Raw genomic sequence first — 13869 nt, 5'->3', positions numbered from 1 at the left:
GTTTCTGTCCAGTTTGGTTATAAGTTTATTTTGCAAATGTGTTTGCTTTTGCTATCTACCTATTACTTTTGAGCAAAGTTGATCTGGTATTTGCCTTTGACTTCTTATTTCACATAGTATAACCAACTTTGGTTCCATACATTTTGTCCCAAACAATACAATTTCAACTTTTTCAATTGCAGAGTAGTATTCAATTGAATACAAACCTCATACCTTTTTTTTTTTTTTTTTTTTTTTTTACCAGAACACTGCTCAGCTTTGGCTTATAGTGGTGGGTGGTGGGAAAGGGGAGGTTGAACCTGTGACTTAGGAACCTCAGGCAAGAATCTCTTTACATAATCATTATGTTATCTATCCCTGCCCCTAGCCCATAACTTCTTAAATCTATTTTTTTCAATTATCTTTATTTATTTATTAGACAGAGACAGCTAGAAATCTAGAGGAATGGGGAGAGAGATTTGCCACTATTGCTGGGGCTCAGTGCCGGTGCCAGTACTACAAGTCGACCACACCAGTGGCCATGCCCATCCACCTTCTATTATACTTGATAGGACAGAGAGAAATTGAGAGGGGAGGGGAGAGAGAAAGAGAGACACCTGGGTGCATCACACTTGATCTTTTTATTTATTTATTTATTTATTATTTTTATACTAGAGCGCTATTCAGCTTTAGCTTATGGTGGTGTGGGAGACTGAATCTGGGACTTGACAGTGCCTCAGGCATGAGAGTCTGTTTGCATAGTCATTATGCTACCTACCCCCCCAAAACTTCTTTATCCTGTCCTTGGCCATTAGTTTTTGTTTGTTTGTTTGTCTTTCCAAATTTGGACTATTGTGAATAGTGCAGCCATGAGGCTGACTGGAAAGTAGCCCCTTCCTCCATCTTCAAAGTCAGCAGGAAGCATCTTGAAATCTCTCTTTGACGGTGACACAGTAGCACCCTTGTGGTCCCATTGGGCACACTGGGACAATTCAAAATAAGTTTCCATTTCAAGGTCAATTGATTAACTGCCTTAATTCCATTTGCAATCTTAATCTCTCCTTCCATTTAAAATGGCATGCTTACAGTCTCTGGGAATTAGGACAAGAATCTCTATGGAGGGTGATTACTTTGTCCATTGTGGGTATGTAAGAAAATTTTAATGTTTATATGGAAACCAGAAAAATAACTAGAATTGCCAAAAAAAAAAAAATCTTGAGAAAAAACAGAACTGGAGGCATTACACTCCCAGATCTCAAATTGTACTATAAGGCCATTGTGATCAAAACTGCTTGGTACTGGAACATAAATAGACACATTGACCAGTGGAACAGAATTGAGAGCCCACAAGCCCCCACACCTATGGACATCTAATCTCTGACAAAGGTGCCCAGAATATTAAAGGCGGGGAGAAGGAAGGAGAGGATCTTCAACAAATGGAGTTGGAAAAATTAGGTTAAAACGTGCAGAAGAATGAAACTGAACCACTACATTTCACCACACACAAAAGTAAAATCCAAATGGATCGAGGACTTGGATGTTAGACCAGAAATTATCAAATACTTAAAGGAAACTATTGACTGCACTCTTCCATCTAAAATTTAAAGGCATCTTCAATAATACAAATCCAATTGCAAGGAAGACTAAAACAAAAATAAACTAATGAGACTACATCAGATTAAAAATCTTTTGCACAGCAGAAGAAACCACCACACAAACAAAGAGACCCTTACAGAATGGGAGAAGATTTTTACATGCCATGTAACAGATGAGAGGCTAATGACCAAAGTATATAAAGAGTTCACCAAACTCAGCAACAAAAAACCAAATGAATCCCACCCAAAAATAGGGAGAGGATATGAACAGAACATTTGCCAAAGAAGATATCCAACAGGCCAACAAACATGAAAAAAATGCTCCAGGTCATTGATTGTCAGAGAAATGCAAATAAAGACAATAATGAGATACTTCACTCCTGTGAGAATGTTATACAAATGCTGGAGAGGCTGTGGGGAAAAAGGAACCCTCCTGCACTGCTGGTGGGAATGCCAGTTAGTCTAACCCCTATGGAGAGCAGTCTAGAGAACTCTCAGAAGGCAAGAAGTGGATCTACCCTATGACCCTGCAATTCTTCTTCTGGGGCTATATCCTAAGGAACCAAACACACCAATCCAAAAAGATCTGGGTATAACTATGTTCATGAGCAGCACAATTTGTAATAGTTAAAATCTGGAAGTAACCCAGGTGCCCAACAACAGGTGAGTTGCTGAGTAAGTTGTGGTCTATATACACAATGGAATACTACTTTGCTATTAAAAATGGTAATTATGCCTTCTTCATCTCATCTTGGATTGAGCTTTAAAGAATCATTTTAAGTGAGATAAACCAGAAAGAGAAGGATGAATATGGGATAATCTCACTCACAGACAAAAGTTGAAAAGTAAGATCGGAAGAGAAAACACTAAGCAGAAATTGGACTGGAGTTGGTGTATTGCACCCAAGTAAAAGACTGGGATGGCAGGGAGGGTTCAGGTCCTGGTTCATGATAGTAGAGGAGGACTTCATGGGGGTTGAATTATTATGTGGAAAACTGGGAAATGTTACACATGTACAAACTATTACCTTTTACTCTCAACTGTAAACCATTAATCCCCCAATAAAGAACTTTAAAGAAAAAAGAAATAAAAGGAAAGAAAAATAAGAACAGAATGGGAAACATAAAGCAGAACTTGGACTGGAGTTGGTGTACTGCACTTCTTCTTCTAGCGTTTGCCATGTACTGCACTGAAGTAAAGGAGTCAGGGGTTGGGGGGGGGGAGGCAGTGTTCAGGCCCTGGAACATGACTGTGGAAGAGGACCTAGGTGAGTGGTTAGATTGTTAAGTGGAAAACTAAGAAATGTTACACATGTACCAACTACTGTATTTTACTGTCAACTGTAAACCATTAATCCCCCCAATAAATAAAAAAAAAAGTGATCCGGGAGGTGGTGCAGTTGATAAAGAACTGAACTCTAAAGCATGAGGTCCTGAGTTCAACCCCTGGCAGCACATGTACCAGTGTGATGTCTGGTTCTTTCTCTCTCTCCTCCTATAATTCTCATTAATAAATAAATAAAATATTTTTAAAATTTTATTTTATTTATTCCCTTTTGTTGCCCTTGTTTTATTGTTGTTGTTATTGATGTTGTTGTTGTTGGATAGGACAGAGGGAAATGGAGAGAGGAGGGGAGATAGAGAGGGGGAGACAAAGACAGACATCTGCAGACCTGCTTTACCACCTGTGAAGCAACTCCCTTGCAGGTGGGGAGCCAGGGACTCGAACTGGGATCCTTACTCTGGTCCCTGCGCTTTGCACCACCTGCACTTAACCCGCTGCACTACAGCCCGACTCCCAGTAAAATATTTTTAAAAAAGAAAATGCTGCTATTGGGCTGTGATACTGGAACCTTGAGCTATGAGCACACCTGTACTCAAAATTCTCCCATGCCTCTCCACTGCCTCTAGGCAAAGGACCAGAACTCTTGGGGCTCTAGTCAGGGAATCCTGGGATTCCTACACAGACATGATGGGCCTAGACCTCTAACAGATCCCTATCTCCACTGTCACTGGCCATTTCCATCAGGAACAACATAATGGGCACCTTGGTGGGCCCCTATAGGACCTTGACCTCAATGTGGGTCAACAGTGGTAGGAATTGTGGGACTATGTGAAAGCCTGGTCCACCTATATGTTAGCTGTTGGGTTCAGGCAAAAATGTGTAAATTAGTAAAGTCATAGGCCCCTTGGAATATACCTAAAATAGCTTTTTTCCAAAATGGAGACCCCAAATCTCATCTGCTATATTCTTGCCTTTAGGTTCCTGATTATTAAACAATTTTTTTCTGCTTTATATTTTAATGCTTTTCAGCCACCAAGTTGCAGATGCTACCATGATGCCAACCTGACCTTCCTGGACAGACGAATTCACCAATGTGTCCTGGAACACCACCTCTCCAGAGCCTTGCTCTACTAGGGAAAAAGAGATACAGGTTGGGTGTATGGATGGACCTGCCAACGCCCATGTTCAGTGGAGATGCAATTACAGAAGCCAGACCTTCTACCTTCTGCACCTCATAATGATCCTGGTTTTATGCTCCCAGAAAGATAAAGAATAGGAAAGTTTTCAAGGGAGGGGATGGGATATGGAGATCTCATGGTCAGAATTGTACCCCTCTTATCCTATTGTCTTGGCAATATTTCTATTTTATAAATAAATTTAAAAAAATTTAAAAAAGAAATTATCCTAAAAAAACTAAATTAAAAAAAAAAAAGGCCAGAACCCTTCGGCTGATGGATGGGACAAGTCCTTTCATGGGTTAGCCTTATTTAAAAACAAGCACTTTCTGGCTTTATTTGCTCTGTTCTTTAGGAAAAGCCTTTTATTTAATTTTTAATTTATAAAACCTTTCCATATGTCAATATGAAGTTCAAATGAAACCCCTTCATAAAATCACTTCAGGGCCTTCAGAAAAATTCTTCCTCCCCTGGTACTATTATAGAAAATCTCAATTAAAGTTATTATTATTATTTATTTAATTATTTTTATCAGATTACTGCTCAGATTTTGCTTGTGGTGTGCAGGGCTAGCGCTGCTGGAGAGAGAGACTGTGGAACACGTGGCTGAGCGGGAACACAATGTAATGCTGCCTTTACTGATCAGAAAAGAACTGCCTTTATACCTTCCAAAGCGGAAGTGGCAGGCCGGAAAAGGAAATGGGTAGGATAGGGGGGTGGAGAGGAGAAAAGAGCTTGAAAGTAGCAAGCTTCCATCTAACCAGTGGGAATTAAACCAATGCCCTGCAGTCAGGGCAGGTCTCCGGCAAAACAGTGATTATGTAAATAGACCACAGCATCAAGCAATGCAAGGGAACCTGGCATGATGAACAACACAGATAGAAACAGAAGGGGTCTTTAGAAGCAGAATTAGCCAAAGGAGAAATGATGACCAACAGTAGTGCTGGAGATTGGACTTGGGACCTTTGGTGCCACAGGCATGAAATTCATATTTCATAGCCATTATGTTACTTACTTGGCCCTTTATTTATTTATTTATTTATTTATTTATTTATTTATTTATTGCAGTACCACAGATCAAAATCAGGACCTCATACATGTAAGGCACACTCTCTACTACTAAGCTACCTCCCTGACAGTCTTTTCCCCCCGATACTCTTGATTGCAGTTATTTATGCAGGTCTTGATTTGTGTCTTCATCTAAGGCACAGGGACCACCATAGCACTGGTCTGTGGTTGTTAAACATGAGTGTGCATCACAATCACCTAGACAGCCTGCTAAAACAGGCTCCTAGGGAGTAAGGTGGTAGTGCAGCTGTTAAGCACACGTGGCGCAAGGCGCAAAGACCAGAATAAGGATCCCGGTTTGAGCCCCTGGTTCCCCACCTGCAGGGGAGTCGCTTCACAGGTGGTGAAGTAGGTCTGCAAGTGTCCCCTCCTCTCTCTATTTCTCTCTGTCCTATCCAACAACGATGACATCAATAACAACAACAATAAAAACAAGGGCAACAAAAGGGAAAATAAATAAATATAATTTTAAAAATAAAAAAAAAAAACACAGGCTCCTGGAGCCAGATTCCGCACTTCTAGGGTAGGACCTGGTAATCTGCATATTAACAAGTAGCCCACTACTTATGATACTGCTAGTCTGGGAAACATACTCTGAGGATCATACCTACAGAATTTGAGGCATTAAGATCAAGCTAGGGGGCCAGGTGGTGGCACACCTGGTTAAGTGCTCACATTAAAATGCACAAGGGGGGACAGGTGGTGGCGTACCTGGTTGAGCGCACAAATTACAGTGCACAAGGACCTGGGTTCAAGCCCCTGGTCCCCACTTGCAGAGGGACAGCTTCACAAGTGGTGAAGCAGGGCTGCAGGTGTCTTTATGTCTCTTTCCTTATCTCCCCATTCCTCTCAATTTCTGGCTGTCTCTATCCAATAAAAATAAAGATAATTTAAAAAAATTTAAAAAAATAAAGTGCACAAGGATCCAGGTTCAAGCCCCTGGTCCCCACCTATGGGGGGAAAGTTTCACGAGTGGTGAAGCAGTGCTGCAGATGTCTCTCTGTCTCCCTCCTTCTCTGTCATCCCCTTCCCTCTCAATTTCTGGCTGTCTCTATCCAATAAATATATAAAGACAATAAAAAAAAATATCAGGCTAGATGTGCTCCTGGACTCTCAGATTCAATCCCCAGCAGCACATGTACCAGAGTGATGTCTTGTTCTTTCTCTTTCTCTTCCTCCTGTCTTTCCCATTCATAAATAAATAAAATCTTTAAAAAAAATAGATCAAGCTAGACTTGTGCTCAAGTCTCAGCTCTGCCTTTCACTGTGTGGCTTTGGAGACATCCTTGTCCTCTCTGAGCTGCTCTCTCATCTGTAAAATCAAATAGGGCTGATGTGTGAAGAGTACCAGGCTGAGATGATGCCATGCACCTTGGAGGTGCTAAGATGATGGTATAGAGCTTTTCTCTATAATTTTCCTCTTTCTGTGTTTAATCTCCTAGTGAGTATTCAGTACAAACATATGAATTGGTTTTAGGGGAAACTACTGACTTGGCACTAGTGAAAATGCTGGCAAAATTAAAAGAACTAAATTTGCCAAGCTGAGTATATCTGGGTCAAAGGAGCGCTAATTAACTTCACACCAGTCAGTGTTTGTCTCCTATGCCTCGTGGCCACACAGTACAATAACAATCATGTCTAGCAACAAAGTGAACAGCAGACCAAGTATGTTGTAAGCTCATGGTTGTTTTTCCAGAAAATACTCAGCAACACCTCCTATTGCTGGTTGACATGTCACAGAGAATGCATCACCTGGGGAAGAAGATTCTGTGTGACTGGAACACTGTCTTCTGGCTTCCCTGAGGAGGAACTTTCCATTAGTGTACACACACTCACAAACACACACCACCACCACCACACCACACCACTTGAGTTGCTCCTGGAGCAACTTTCTTCTCACAACTTAGATTTGTGGTCATGTTCTTCCTGGATACAAGCCTGTCTTTGTTTCTCCCAACACCTGCCATTATACCTACACAGGAAGTATCTGGGGAGTTGGGCAGTAGCGCAGTAGGTTAAACACACGTGGAGTAAAGCTCAGGGACCCCAATTCTAGCCACCAACTCCCCACATGCAGGGGAGTCGCTTCACAGGCGGTGAAGCAGGTCTGAAGGTGTCTATCTTTCTCTCCCCCTCTCTACTTTCCCCTCCTCTCTCCATCTCTCTCTGCCCTAACAACAACGACATCAATAACAACAATAAAAAACAAGGGCATCAAAAGCGAAAATTAAAAAAAATAAAATAAATAAAAAGAAGTATGTGAAGTCAAATCCTCCACCATAATGCCGGTTAGGAGACTGCCTTTATTGGTCTAGGAGATGGCTCAACAAGTACAATGCATTAGCACTGAAAGTGCCAGACCAGTGCTCTGGGTGCTTCATAAAAAATAAGTGAAAAGTAGGGAGTCGGGCAGTAGCGCAGTGGGTTAAGCACAAGGACCGGCGCTTAATGATCCGGGTTCGAGCCCCCGGCTCCCCAACTCCTGGGTGTTGCTTCACAGGTAGTGAAGCAGGTCTGCAGGTGTCTATCTTTCTCTCCCCCTGTCTGTCTTCCCCCCCTCTCCATTTCTGTGTGTCCTATCCAACAACAACATCAATAACCACAACAATAATAACTACAACAACAATATAAAACAACAAGGGCAACAAAAGAGAAAATAAATAAATAGTGGTCCGGGAGGTGGCACAGCGATAAGGCTTTCGACTTTCAAGCATGAGGTCCTGAGTTCGATCCCTGGCAGCACATGTGCCAGAGTGATGTCTGGTTCTTTCTCTCTCCTATCTTTCTCATTAATAAATAAATAAAATCTTAAAGAAAGAAAAGAAATAAATATAAAAAATTAAATTAAAAAGAAATTTTTTCTTTTTGGATTGGGGAGATAGCATAATTGTTCTACAAAGGACTTTCACACCTGAGGCTCCTGCAATCCCAGGTTCAATCCCCAGCACCACCATCAGACAGAGCTGAGCCTCTCTATTTTTTTTTTTTTTAGCAGAGCACTGCTCAGCTCTGGCTTATGGTGGTGCAGAGGATTGAACCTGGGACTTTGGAGCCTCAGGCATGACAGTTTGTTTGCATAACTATTATGCTATCTACCTCCACCCTTGAACCTAGGATTTTGGAGTTTCAGGCATGAGAGCCTCTTTGCATAACCATTATGCTATTTACCTCTGCTCTGGTCTTTCTCTTTATACCTTTCTCTCATTAAAATAATTTTTAATTAAAAATTTAAGAAGACAAAAAAATTGGACCAGGAAGGCTTCTTAGGGCATTGTGCAAATGTAAGACCCTGAATTCATTTCCAGAAACTGCTTTTTTTTTTTTTAAATGACCACGAGCCTTCGAGATTGGTTGATCTCATTCTAGTCCAGTTCCATCACCAAAGTAGGACTAAGGTAAGTCAGTTGAGGTGCCTTGCTTGCCTCACGCTAGTCATGACCCTGTCCACCACTTCTAGTCATGATATCTCAAGCAAATAAATCCATCCCTCAAGACACTGGAGATAATAACACTTACTCTATAAGGTATTGAGAAGTTAAAAAAAATAAAATCTGATTCCTCATATCTCAAAGGGTAATTGTTGTTGTAATTCTACCACTTGAAGTGGCCACCAGAGGGCAGTGGTCCCCATGCTGGGAAATATACCCGTGTTCAGCATTTCCTTTGAGAATACACACACAGACAAACACACACACGCAACATACACATACTCACACACGCACACACACACTGCACACCAGAAGTGAGTGTGGTTTTGATAGGCTTTAAACAGCCACAAGCCAACAGATTCATTGATCATCCCACTGGTTACTCTCCAGTGTGGTCATCTGCAGATTGGCATGAGCCTGATGAGGTATTTGCTGAGATACTGCTCTACAAACTCTAACCATGGAAGTACTCAGCTTCTTGCTTTGCACTTCCCTCTGAGTGTTGCACAGCCTTCTTCCTCCCTTTCATTGGCAATTGTTGCTTTCAGGTCCCACTCCAAATGTGATTACTCTGAGTTCATTCTTCCATAAATGGAATCCATCTACCATCTATGTACCTAATGCATTCATTTTTCCCTTTAAGAGCAGAATTTTTAATACTTCATTATATTGCTTGTGTGGAATTTAACTAAGAGGCTGGGGGGGCTACTCTTGGGCACCCACATCCCTGACTCCATCATTTACTGTGCAACCCTGTACAACCTCTGTGAGTCTCTGTTTCCTCATTTGTAAAAACAAGGTGAATAACAATATTCAGTTCACAGAGTTTTTCTGAAAATCATGTTTGCAAGACCCTGGTTCATTGAAGAAATGAATGAGCAAGAAAGTGCCTGTTAGAATCATTGGGTTATAAATTTCTCAGGAGTTTTTCTTTTCCCTTTGTGTAATGCCTAAATCCCACTGTGTGAACATTTTCTAGTGCAGTGGTTCTCAAGTGGGGTCTCCCTGACCAGAAGACTTGGCGTCATCTTGGGGCTTGTCAAAAATGTACATCTTTAGCCCCTGACCTACTGACTCCAAAGCTCTTTTTAAAAATATATTATTTATTTATTTCTGATACAGCCTGAGAGAAATTTAGAGAAAAGGGAGATAGAAAGGAAGAGAGACACTTGTAGCACTGCTTCACGGCTCATGAAGCTTCCCTTTCTTCAGGTGGGGACCAGAGATCAGAACCCAGGTCCTTGCTCACTGTAATGTGTGCACTCAACCAGATGCACCACTACCCGGCTCCATCCAAAGCTCTTAACAAGAACTCTAGGTGATTCTGATGAGCTCTTACATTTGTGATCTACCAGTCTAGAACTTGTAGACTTGAAGGTGTTTATTTAAGCAAATGTACAATCTATAAACTATGTGGTTTGAATTTGAATAGGTTGTAAGCAACCTGGAGGCAGAGAGGCCATGGTTTTCCCTGGCACCTGGCATAGGCAAGCAGTTAATAGTAGCAAAAAATGTTCATTCTGTTTCTTTTTTCTTTCTTTCTTTTTTTATGGCTTGCAAAGTTGCAATTTACTCAGATTTGCATTCTGTTTCTTTTTATGATTTTAAGTATTCAAACTTTACAAACTTCAGTTTTATTATCTGTCTTCTCTCTCAGAATTGGTGGAAGAGTCAGGAACAAATGACCTTGGAGATAGTGCAGCAGGGAGAGCTGTCGACTTAGAAACATGATTCTGAGGCCCATTCCAATATGTCAGATGCTGCTCTAGCCCCTGCCTACCCCCTCCCTGTCTCCCCACCTTACCTCCTCAATAAAATAAATCTTCTACTTAAAATAAAAAATAAACTACATTAATGAACCTAAGAAAATGTATTGTCACACTGCTGAACCCTGCTAGAAACTCTTCTTTGGAATCCCTAGTAAGGGTTGGCAAAATAGCTCACTTGAATAGTGTACTGCGGATGTAAGGGCGATCTGGCTGCAACATCTGTCACCCAGTATTGATTTGTGACTAGGCCCTTCCTGTCTTGCTGCTCCATATGTGTCCCTCCCAAAGCTGCATGCTCGGTTGAGGAGAAACACCTTGCAGGTCCTAAGGGTATACCACGAGTAGCTGCACTCCCCTGCTAGAATCTCCAAACAAGCTCTCAAGGTCCATTTGTAGGAGAATGTAGGGTAATCAAGTTTCTAAGACTCCAGACACATCCAAATGAGGCTGCTGCAGTCTGCGTTTCTTTTCTTTTTTTTTTTTTTAAAAAACAACATATATATATGGAACCCTTGGATAGGGCCCACTTTCCCGTATACATCTCCCAATCCAAACCAAATAATATTGCATCCGCCGATCACAACCTAACCAAAGCAACGATTGCCATCTCAACATGCTTCACCTCAGACTGTATCCAGAGACTTCACGTGTGGAATGACAACCCTTCAGCTTCATTACTCGGGTGAGACCTTTCCTTTAATAGTACACTCTAATTTCATCTCAGGTAGTTCACTTTCTAACAAAGTCCCATAACCTAGATATACACCAGTTTCTGTGAGAGAGAGCTTATGTGCACACGTATCCATAAACTACTGCAAAATATATACCTGAAAGCAGGATTACACTAGAGTTTGCAGTGAGTACCTCCCTAACACTTCCTCTCCACTATTCCAAGCTTGGGATCCATGATTGCTCAACAAATTGTTTGGCTTCATATGTTAACTCTCTTTTCAATCACCAGGTTCCAGATGCCACCAGGATGCTGGCTAGGCTTCCCTGGATTGAAGACCCCACCAATGTGTCCTGGAGCTCAGCTTCCCCAGAGACACACCCTACTAGGGAAAGAGAGAGGCAGACTGGGGGTATGGACCAACCAGTCAACGCCCATGTTCAGCGGGGAAGCAACTACAGAAGCCAGACCTTCTACCTTCTGCAACCCTCAACGACCCTGGGTCCATGCTCCCAGAGGGATAGAGAATGGGAAAGCTACCATGGGAGGGAGTGGGTTATGGGGAGTGGGTGGTGGGAATTGTGTGGAGTTGTACCCCTCCTACCTTATGCTTTTGTTCACTAATCCTTTCTTAAATAAAAAATTAAAAAAAAACATATATATATATATATATAAAGCACATTGCTTGTCATGTGCATGACCCCAGTTTGAGCTTGAGCTCCACCACACTGAAGGAGGCTTTGGAAGAACCAAGTGGTAGTGCACCAGGTTGAGTTAACACTTTACCATGCACAAAGGCTCAGGGTCAAGCCCCAAGTCCCCACCTGCAGAAGAGAAGCTTCAAAGGAAGCAGTGCTAAAAGTGTCTCTTTCTCTTCCCCTCTCCCTCTCAATTGCTCTCTGTCCTATTGGAATAAATAAACATTTAAAAAAAAACAAACCTTTGGAAAAAAAAAAAAAGGGAAGCAGGGGCCCAGTAACAGTGCACCTGGTTAAGCACACATATTACCATGTGCAAAGATCCAGGTTTGAGTACCTGCTCCCCATCTGCAGGGGGGAAAATTTACAAGTGGTGAAGCAGGTCTGCAGGTATCTATCTGTCTCTTTCCCTTTGTATTTCCCCTCCTCTTTCAATTTCTCTCTGTCCTATCAAGTATAATAGGAAAGAAAAGAAATGTAAGAAATGACCACTGGGAGTGGCGAATTCATAGTGCCAGCACCAAGCCCCAACATCACCTTAGTGGCGATAACACTTTTTAAATAATTTAAAAAGGGAAGCTTCTGTGCTGTGATCTCTTTCACACACACACACACACACACACACACACTCTCTCTCTCTCTCTCTCTCTCTCTCTCTCAAAACAAAACAGAAAAACTCCCTAGCAAGTACAACTGTCCTGTAAATAATTATATCCCCAATAAAATGATTAAAAAAAAACCTTAGTAAGTTCTGATCTTCTGTCCCTGTTGTAATCAAGAATATGAGGCACCTTCCAAGTTCAGTTGTGGGCATACGCTTGCCAGTTAGGTGTGTCCATCTGTGGAAAGAGGAAGCCAACTCTTTTTTTTTTTTTTTTTTTTTTTTTTAGTAAGAAGCCAACTCTTAAAGTAGGTCAATACCCTTGTCACAGAGGGAGCAGTGGTTATAATTCTACCCTGGCACAATAAATGTCTCAATAAATGTCTGATAAATAAATGACCCTTGTCCAGACAGCATAGTAGTTGATTGCACAAGTATGGGATAGACAGACCTGGGCTTGTCTCCCTTTTGTCATTATTGCTTTGTCCAGGATCAGCAGAATAAGATTTTAATTTTTTTTCATATTTACTACATATGAAATAGAGAGTTTCACATGAGACAGAGGGAAGAGAGAGAAAATCCGGAACAGTCTGGCATAAGCAGCACCAAGAATCGAACTAGAAACCTCATGCATGCAAAACCAATGCTCTGCTAGTTAAGGTATTGCCCCAGTCACCAGAATGATGTCACCTTGTAGAAGTGAGAGTAGATATTCTTGTCTAATTTCTAAAATTTTACCAATATGTATAGTTGCTGTAGACTAGTAATTCATAGTAGTCTCACTTATTCTTTGTATCTTCACCATTTTTCTGAAAACCACAAATGAGTTTAGAGGTTTGTTTGTTTCTGTACCTATGGAGATGGTCACATGAGTTTTCCTTTAATTTTTTAAGGTGGGAAATTTCATTCATTGTTTTCTTCCTACTTTTGAGGACAGGAATTTGTGCATTGTTGTTAGAATAGTATCTAGGATTTAATAGGCAACCCCAATTATGCCAAATGAATAAACAAAGAACAGATCCTGGGAAAAATTTTTAAAAATCAGTGTTTATTTTTATTTTTAAAAAATATTTATTTATGGGAGTCGGGCTGTAGGGCAGCGGGTTAAGCGCAGGTGGCGCAAAGCACAAGGACCGGCATAAGGATCCCGGTTCGAACCCTGGCTCCCCACCTGCAGGGGAGTCGCTTCACAGGCAGTGAAGCAGGTCTGCAGGTGTCTGTCTTTCTCTCCTCCTCTCTGTCTTCCCCTCCTCTCTCCATTTCTCTCTGTCCTATCCAACAACAACAACAACGATAATAACTACAACAATAAAACAACAAGGGCAACAAAAGGGAATAAATAAATATTTTATTAAAATATTATTAATATTAATATTATTAAAAATATTTATTTATTCCCTTTTGTTGCCCTTGTTGTTTTATTGTTGTAGTTATTATTGTTGTTGTTGATGTCATCATTATCGGATAGGACAGAGAGAAATGGAGGAGGGGAAGGCACAAAGGAGGAGAGAGATAGACACCTGCAGACCTGTTTCACTGCCCGTGAAGTGACTCCCTTGCAGATGGGCAGCTGGGGGCTCAAACTGGGATCCTTATGCACCA

Source organism: Erinaceus europaeus, chromosome 13, assembly GCF_950295315.1.
Source record: "Erinaceus europaeus chromosome 13, mEriEur2.1, whole genome shotgun sequence".
In the NCBI taxonomy this organism is placed as follows: domain Eukaryota; kingdom Metazoa; phylum Chordata; class Mammalia; order Eulipotyphla; family Erinaceidae; genus Erinaceus; species Erinaceus europaeus.
The sequence above is the reverse complement of the archived record's forward strand: the minus strand, read 5'-3'. Positions refer to the sequence as shown.